Below are 8,175 nucleotides of genomic sequence, written 5' to 3' on the forward strand. Positions count from 1 at the left end.
CTTTAGTCAAATGGCCAAACCTCTCAGAGCCTCTATTTTTATATCTGTAAAAGAGGGGCAATGACAGCACCACCCACAACAGGATCCTTTGGAGGACTGGCCTGGCAAATTCATGGAATGCTGCTGCCTTTGAAGCTGTGGTAATAAACAAAGAACAACCAAAGGAGAAAAGCAAAGGCTGTCACTTCAGAGCTTGCTATAGCAAGGGAGTCCGGCAGCATCACTTTTTGGCATTTGGCAGAGACTCAAAGGCAGGCAGAGAGGTGTGAAAGCTTTATAATGGAAAACAGGAAAGGCTACGAGTGTGCCCTTGCTGGAGGCCGTTGGCACAGAAAAGCAGAAGGCGGGCTTGTTAGAAGCAGGACGTCCCAGGTGACTGATTAGGCTTTCCCTGGCTGGTCCTAAATTAGAAGAAGGGACAAAAATTAGGGAGGCTGTTAGTTGTTGATCAAGCCCTGGCCATTCGGAGCTGATTGTTACAGAAGTGATTGTTTAGCTTCCTGCATTGTCACTAGAGATAGTAATCTGGCTTCCTGTGAGTCCGAATTAAAGCAAGCTGGCTTCCTGGGCTGTTTTTAAGAGGGTTGGTTTCCTAGGTTGCTGCACCTCGTGAGTCAGAATTCTATTTTTATAGATGGTCTGACAATTTTCAGTCTGTATACTGGTCTCTCAAAGCACTTTTTAGATGTGATGGTACCTAATCAAAGATCAACATGGGGGACTTCCCTGGTGGTCCAGTGGTTGAGAATCCATCTTGCAATGCAGGGGACGCTGGTGTGATCCCTGATCGGGGAACTAAGATCCCACATGCCACAGGGCAACTAAGCCTACGTGCCACAACTACTGAGCCCCCACACTCTGGAGCCTGCTTGCCACAACTAGAGAGAAGCCCACGCACCACAACGAAGATCCCACGTGCAGCAACTGAGACCCGACGCAGCCAATAAATAAATAAATATTTTTTAAAAAAGAGAGAGAGATCAGCATGGATAAATCTGCTCCACGGAAGACCATATGATTCTTTGTTAGTAGAACTGAAAATAGATGGTCCCAGAGACCAGTAAAGGGAAAAGCCAAAAGAAAATTTTCAGTCCTGGAAGAAGAAACAGAATGCAGGGCTCTGTTCCAGTTACTTCTTGCTGTGGAACAAACTCAGTGGTATAAAACAACCACCATTTTATTATGTTCACGATTTCTGGGATCAGGAAAACAGACAGCTCCGTGTTATCAAGCCTCAGATGAAAAGATTCAAAAGGCTGAGCTTGGCTCAAATGCTGGAGGCTAGAATCACCCAGAGGTGTCTTTACTCACTCACGGTCAGCTGGGAGCTCAGCTGGGGCTATCAACTAGCTCATCATCACACGTCCTTGCCGATGTGAATGCTTGGGCTTCCTCACAGCATGGTGGCCAGGTTCTGGGTTCATGGAGGGAAAGCATGTGGAGAGTAAGTGTTCCAAAAGACCAAGGCAGAAACTCTACGGCTTATTCTGACCTAGCCTTGGAAATCACACGCTGTCACCTACACTGCATTCTTTTGATTACAAGTGAACCACTTAGGTTGGCCCAGATTCAAGGGAGGGGGATTAGACCTTCTGCTGGATAGGAAAATGGCAAAATCCTATCACAGGAGAGCATTCAGTTGTAATCAACTTTGGAAAATACAGTGACTCACAGGCTCCCTCTTTACAAGTTCACGGTCTATGATAAAAAGCAGAAAATATAACAAGCTGCAAAAATCACGTGAATCAGGCAAGGTTTCTGCTGCAGCAACTGCTTCTGGCTGATTTAAGCAGAAAAGGAACAAATTAAAGGATCCTGAGCTGTTCAAAGAGTCTCCAGGATGGCAGGGAACCAGGCTTGGCAGGTGTTGCATGTTGAATTATGTCCCCTCAAAAAGAGATGCTGAGTCCTAACCCCCAGTACTTCAGAATGGGACCTTATTTGGAAATAGCGTCTTTACCAAGGTAGTTAAGTTAAAATGAGGTCACTAGGGTGGGCCCTAATACAATATGACTGGTGTCCCTATCAAATGGGGAAATTTGGAGACAGAATTTTGTATGTGAAATTGCCCCGGGTTGGAACATCACAGCAATATCGCATCTTGTTTGGTCAATACAGTGCTTTAAGGCATGTTCCAATGAGTTGTGCAAAAGGAGGCTGCAGAGGAGGCTGGAAAATGTCTTTATCTTGGGCAGGCTTCTGCCCAGCCAAAGTTCAGGATTCTTTCCAAGGAACAAGGAGACATGGATAGTGCCTTCATGGTACCAAATGACTCCAGTCTCCATGTTCACAGCTCCTAGAGAGAAAGCAAGGCCAGGCTGTGTCTGCTGATTCAGGGAGCCTCCTTGGTTGCTTCCAGAACAAGGGATCTCTTGTTCCATAACCCTGAACCACCGTCCTTCACGTCACTCTGATTGGACCAATCTGAACCAATCCCTAAAGCCAAAGGAATGCGGCACTCTGATTGGTTTAGGTCTGGATGGCTGCCCATCCCTGATCCAATCACGGTGACGAGGGGTGGGACTATACAATGGGACTAGCTAATGAGAAGCCCACCCAGAGCTGGGAGTGGCCTCAATCCCGCCTAAACCCCTGGAGGCCTCCCACTGGCGGAGCAGTGGCCGGCGCTGGGGAGACCCCCACATGTCCACTCTACCAACATTAATCAACTAATCCCATAATTAAGTTAGTAAGCTATGAAGAAGTGTATCAGGAGTCTCCTTGGCCTGGGGTTGTCAGAGCAAGCAGATTCGGGGAGAAGGGGCTCCGGATGTTGCAAGAAGCCTGGGCAATGGGGGAAGGGGGCGGAAAGGGACTGGGAGGCTCCCTGCATCCACAGACACAGCCTCCGCCTTGCCCCTCCTCCTGAGTCACTCACAGAAGCCACTGAATTTCCACTTGCTCCTGTGGGCATTCAATAAAGCAGAAGGTGCAGAAGTTGCTAGCACAGTGTCTGGAAGAGGGACAGCCTTCTATCCTCTGCCCAGATGCAGCCTCTCTTGGCCTTGCTTTGCACCTCTGCAAAATGGGCCTAATTTAGCCACCTCCCTGGGCTGTGGAGACAGCTATCAAATATGCCCAAGTATCAGACAAGTCTGGATATAGGCTCTCCCCTTCCTCCTAATGACAAGATTAAATTTCAAAATGGGCTTTGGACACTTTGAACAGGAAAACTTTTAGGGAGATGGGTGACATAGGCAAAGGTCGACTTAAAATATTTATTAATGTGATTACACTATTTTATTTATATATATATATATATATATATATATATATAGAGAGAGAGAGAGAGAGAGAGAGAGAGAGAGAGAGAGAGAGACTGTAGTCCATTTAGAAATAACAGTCTTCACTACTCACACAGAGCCTGAAATAGCTCATTCCCACCATTCAAGGGCTCTCAGGACACAGGCACCTCTTTCAAAATCTGCGTGCAGCGGTCATTAGGCTCTCCCCCATGGTGTGACAAGATAGCTCCCAGTGGCTCCAGGCTTATATTCCACCAGCTCAGCCACCCCAGAGGAAAATAGTACCTTGTTCCTGATAGTTCCAACAAAAGCCCCAGGGCTGCCTCTCATTGTCTTAACTTAAATCACGTGTTCTTACATGAACCAATCACCATGGCCAAGTGTTAGAATGCTCTGATGGGCCAAACTTGGGCTATTTGTGTAGCCCTGGAGCCAGAGACAGACCCAGCTCCACATGATCAAATGGATTGAGAGTGGGGAGGGGTTCCCCAAGGGAAAACCAGACTTAATTGCTAAAGAATGGGAGTGGATAGTGGGCAGGCAAAGGCATCAGATGGTACCTACCTTTGGGGGAGGGGGGTAGGTGGGAAGGAAAGGGGGAGGGGGCCTGTTTCCCCAGGGGACAGTCTATTCATGAAAAATTCCTTCCTCATGAGATCAGTCTCTTCAGAACTTTGTCTCCTGACCTTGATTCTGAGCTGGTTGCTGGTAAGATGTCCAATTTCACTGTCACTCGGTAATCCCCAGAAAATGAAAGCAGCAATCTTGTCTCTTCCCTCAACTCTTCCTTGTGTGTCAGTTTATTGACCTTCATGATTCTATTTGTCTTTCTCCGAATACATTCTAATTTGGGGGGGCGGGGAGAGACAGACAGCTTTCACCTCCCAGCCCAATTCCGATCAGTAAATCGACACATATATGTTGAGGGCCCACTATGGGCCAGGCACTGCTCTAGACACTAGAGAGTTTGGTGGGAGAGGAGGTGGGGGTCACATCTAAGTTCAGTGGGAAAGGATGCTGTGATTGATTAACAATGTCTGCCACAGTCATATCAAAGGTAGTGGAGGCACATAAGCCATCCCTGCTAGACATCTTTCTTAGCTCAGGTGATTCAAAAAGAGGTGATGGGACAGAGTTGGCCCACAGGCCACAGTTTGCCATAGTCTCTAGAGCAAACTAAGACTTAGAGACTGCAAAATGGCATAGAACTGGGCTGTGAATGGCGAAAAGTTCCCACGATAGGAAGCCTACCTGAATATCTTGTAATCTCCAGAACAAAAACTAGACACCACGTATCCTGACCCTCTGACCAGCTTTCTTTCCAATAAAGCCAATGATTCTCTATAAGTCTGAAATATTTCCAAATAAAAAAAATTTTTAATTTTGATGTTTTTTTAAAGTTATAATATTTTTAGAGATTTTTTCTTTTTTATTTATTTATTTTTGGCTGTGCTGGGTCTTCATTGCTGTGCACGGGCTTTCTTTAGTTGCGTTGAGTGGGGGCTACTCTTCGTTGGGGTGAGTGGGCTTCTCATTGTGGCGTCTTCTCTTGTTGTGGAGCACGGGCTCTAGGCACGAGGCTTCAGTAGTTGTAGCATGTGGGCTCAGTAGTTGTGGCTCGCGCAGGCTCTAGAGCACAGGCTCTAGAGCACAGGCTCAGTAGTTGTGGTGCATGGGCTTAGCTGCTCCACGGCACGTGGGATCTGCCTGGACCAGGGCTTGAACCTATGTCCCCTGCATTGGCAGGTGGGTTCTTAACCACTGCGCCACCAGGGAAGCCCTAAAGATTTTTTTAATTGATGTGGACCATTTTTAAAGTCTTTTATTGAATTTGTTACAATATTGCTTCTGTTTTGTTTTTTGGTCTTTTGGGGCACAAGGCATTTGATATCTTAGCTCCCTGACCAGGGATCGAACCCTCATTCCCTGCATTGGAAGGTGAAGTCTTAACCACTGGATCACCAGGGAAGTCCCTAAAGTTATGATATTTTTAAAGGCTTTGAATCACATGGTGAAAAGAATTCCCTTTTCTACTCTTTTTGCATGATTCTGATAGTGGCAAATGAAAGTCTCGATCAGATTCTAGTCGGCCTTTAATGCCTTTCTAATACTTGCTTTTACAAAGAGAAAATCAGCGACCATATAGAGCTACAAGTCTAAACCACTGTTTCACTTTATTTTCCCACTTTCAACTTACCTTGGGCTGTACAGTTTTTTGTTTTGTTTTTTGCGGTATGCGGGCCTCTCACTGCTGTGGCCTCTCCCATTGCGGAGCACAGGCTCCGGACGCGCAGGCTCAGCGGCCATGGCTCACAGGCGCAGCCGCTCCGCGGCACGTGGGATCCTCCCGGACCGGGGCAAGAACCCGTGTCCCCTGCATCGGCAGGCAGACTCTCAACCACTGCGCCACCAGGGAAGCCCTGTACAGTTTTCTTTTCATTCACAATGTAACAGCTTCCGCCTGGTCTCTCTGCTTCCACTCCTGCCCCCATGGTCTGTTTCCCATTCAGCAGCCGGAGAGATCCTGTTAAAATCAGTCAACCCTCGCTTCCAAGATGGCAATACTTTCAAGAGTAAGCTCTCTGAGCCTGACTGCATGCCTTCTAGCTCACTTGGTACCAGCTTTGTTATACAATAAATTGTGTTCCCCCAAATTCATGTTGAAGCCCTAACCCCCAATGTGACTCTATTTGGAGGTAGGGCCTTTAAAGAGGTAATTAAATTTAAATGAGGTCATAGGGTGGGAACCTAATCCAGTATGACTAGTGGCCTTATAAGAAGAGGAGGAGGGAACTCCCTGGTGGCCCAGTGGTTAGGACTCAGTGCTATCACTACAGGGGGCCCGGGTTCGATCTCTGGTCGGGGAACTATAATCCCACAAGCCACGTGGTGCAGCCGAAAAAATAAATAAATATAAAAATTAAAAAATAAAAATACCATTAAAAGAAAAACGAAGAGGACGAGGAGACACTAGGGATGCATATGCGTGGAGAAAAAAGCAGGTGACGTCATAACAAGGAGGTAGTCCTTTGCAAGCCGAGGAGAGAGACCTCAGGAGAAACCAAGCCTGCTAACACCTTGAGTTTGGACTTTCTGTCTCCAGAACTGTGAGAAAATAACTGTTGTTTAAGCCGTCAAGTCTGTGGTGTTTTGTCATGGCCACTCTAGCGGACTAATATAGGATCTTACTACAGCCTAGGAAATGGCTACCATTCCTTCTTCCTTCACCACGACAAAACCAGATTTAAATATAATGATAACAGCTACAGTGAAGAGGGCCTGGCCTTTATACCTGTCCATGTCTGAATTTCTTAAGTTCTCCGAATAGCCTTGGGAGGCGGGACTATTATATTCCCATTTTGCAGATGGAGAAGTCGAGATTCAGAGAGGTGAAGCGACTGCCTCAAGATCACACACCAAGTATAGGAAACGCCAGTGTTGCAGTCAGGATGAGCTGGGTTATGCTGCAGTGACAAGCAGCCCCACACTCTCCGTGGCTTAGAATGTCAAAAGGCTCTTTCCCTGCTCATGCTACGTGTTCATGTCAGGTAGGCGGGCGTGACAAGGGTCAGGAGAGCTCTGTGTCACATCTCCTCATTCAGGAACCAGGCTGACAGAGGGACTGTCCCTACTATGCAGGGAACGGGAGGGAACCTGGCAAAGCATGCACTGGTTTTTAAAGGCTTCCACCCAGAAGTGACATTCCTACTCGCAGTTCATTGGCCAAAGAAAGTCACATGGCACAATCTAAGGTCAAGAGGGCTGGGCAGGTGCAATTCAACCACGTTCCCAGAATAGGGAGAACCAAAATTTGTATGAACAGCCCAGTCAATACACCATCAGGATTCACACCAGAGCCCACACTCAACCACTATGCTTTCCTGAGAGAAATTTCCAGGCAGGCCTGCCCTCCCCCATCTATTCCTTCAATGGCTCATTCATTCATTCAGCAAATGCTGGACCAGAGTGGTGAGGTTGGCTGGGGAAGAAGTGCACGGAGCTGAAAGATAGTTAGAATGAAACATTGATAGAATTTTGTCCTGGATTAGATGTGTGGGATGAGGGAGAAGGGTGTTGTCAAAAATGTGTTCCTGGAACTTCCCTGGTGGCGCAGTGGTTGAGAGTCCACCTGCCGATGCAGGGGACGCGGGTTTGTGCCCCGGTCCGGGAGGGTCCCGCATGCCGCGGAGCAGCTAGGCCCGTGAGCCACGGCTGCTGAGCCTGCGCGTCCGGAGCCTGTGCTCCGCGGCGGGAGAGGCCACGGCAGTGAGAGGCCCGTGTACCGCAAAAAATAAAAATAATAATAAAATAAAATAATGTGTTCCTTCATCAATTCAGTATTTATTGACCACCTGCTGTGTGCAGCTGTTTTAGGCTCTGAGGAGATAGCCATGAACGACACACACAGAGATCCCTACCCGCAGAGATTTGACAACAAACAGCATCGAATGTAACGTCCAGCTATGAGGAAGAATGCAACAGGTGCTGAGGAAGCTGGGGTACTAGAGCAGAGGAACCCCCAGGTGCCTGGTTTGCCAGTGAGGGGTAGGAGACAGTGGTGGCATTCAAACTGCAAGAGGACCAGGTTTGCAAGAAATGAAGACATACGTCCACACGAAAACTTGTCCACAGATGTTCATAGAAGCATTACTCCTAATAGCTGAAAATTGAAAACAACCCAACTCTCCATCAGCAGATGAATGGATAAGCAAAAGTGGTCTATCCATACTGTGAAATATTACTCAGCCATTAAAAGGAATGAAACACTGATCCGTGCTACAACGTGGATGAACCTCGAGAATATTATGCTAAGTGAAAGAAGCCAGACACAAAAAACCACGTAGTGTATGATTCCACTCATAGGAGATGTCCAAAATACGCAAATCCATTGAAACAGAAAGCCAGTTAATGTTTGCCAGGGCCTGGGAGG

Source organism: Leucopleurus acutus (assembly GCF_964270905.1).
Source record: "Leucopleurus acutus genome assembly, chromosome: 20".
Taxonomy (NCBI): Eukaryota; Metazoa; Chordata; class Mammalia; order Artiodactyla; family Delphinidae; genus Leucopleurus; species Leucopleurus acutus.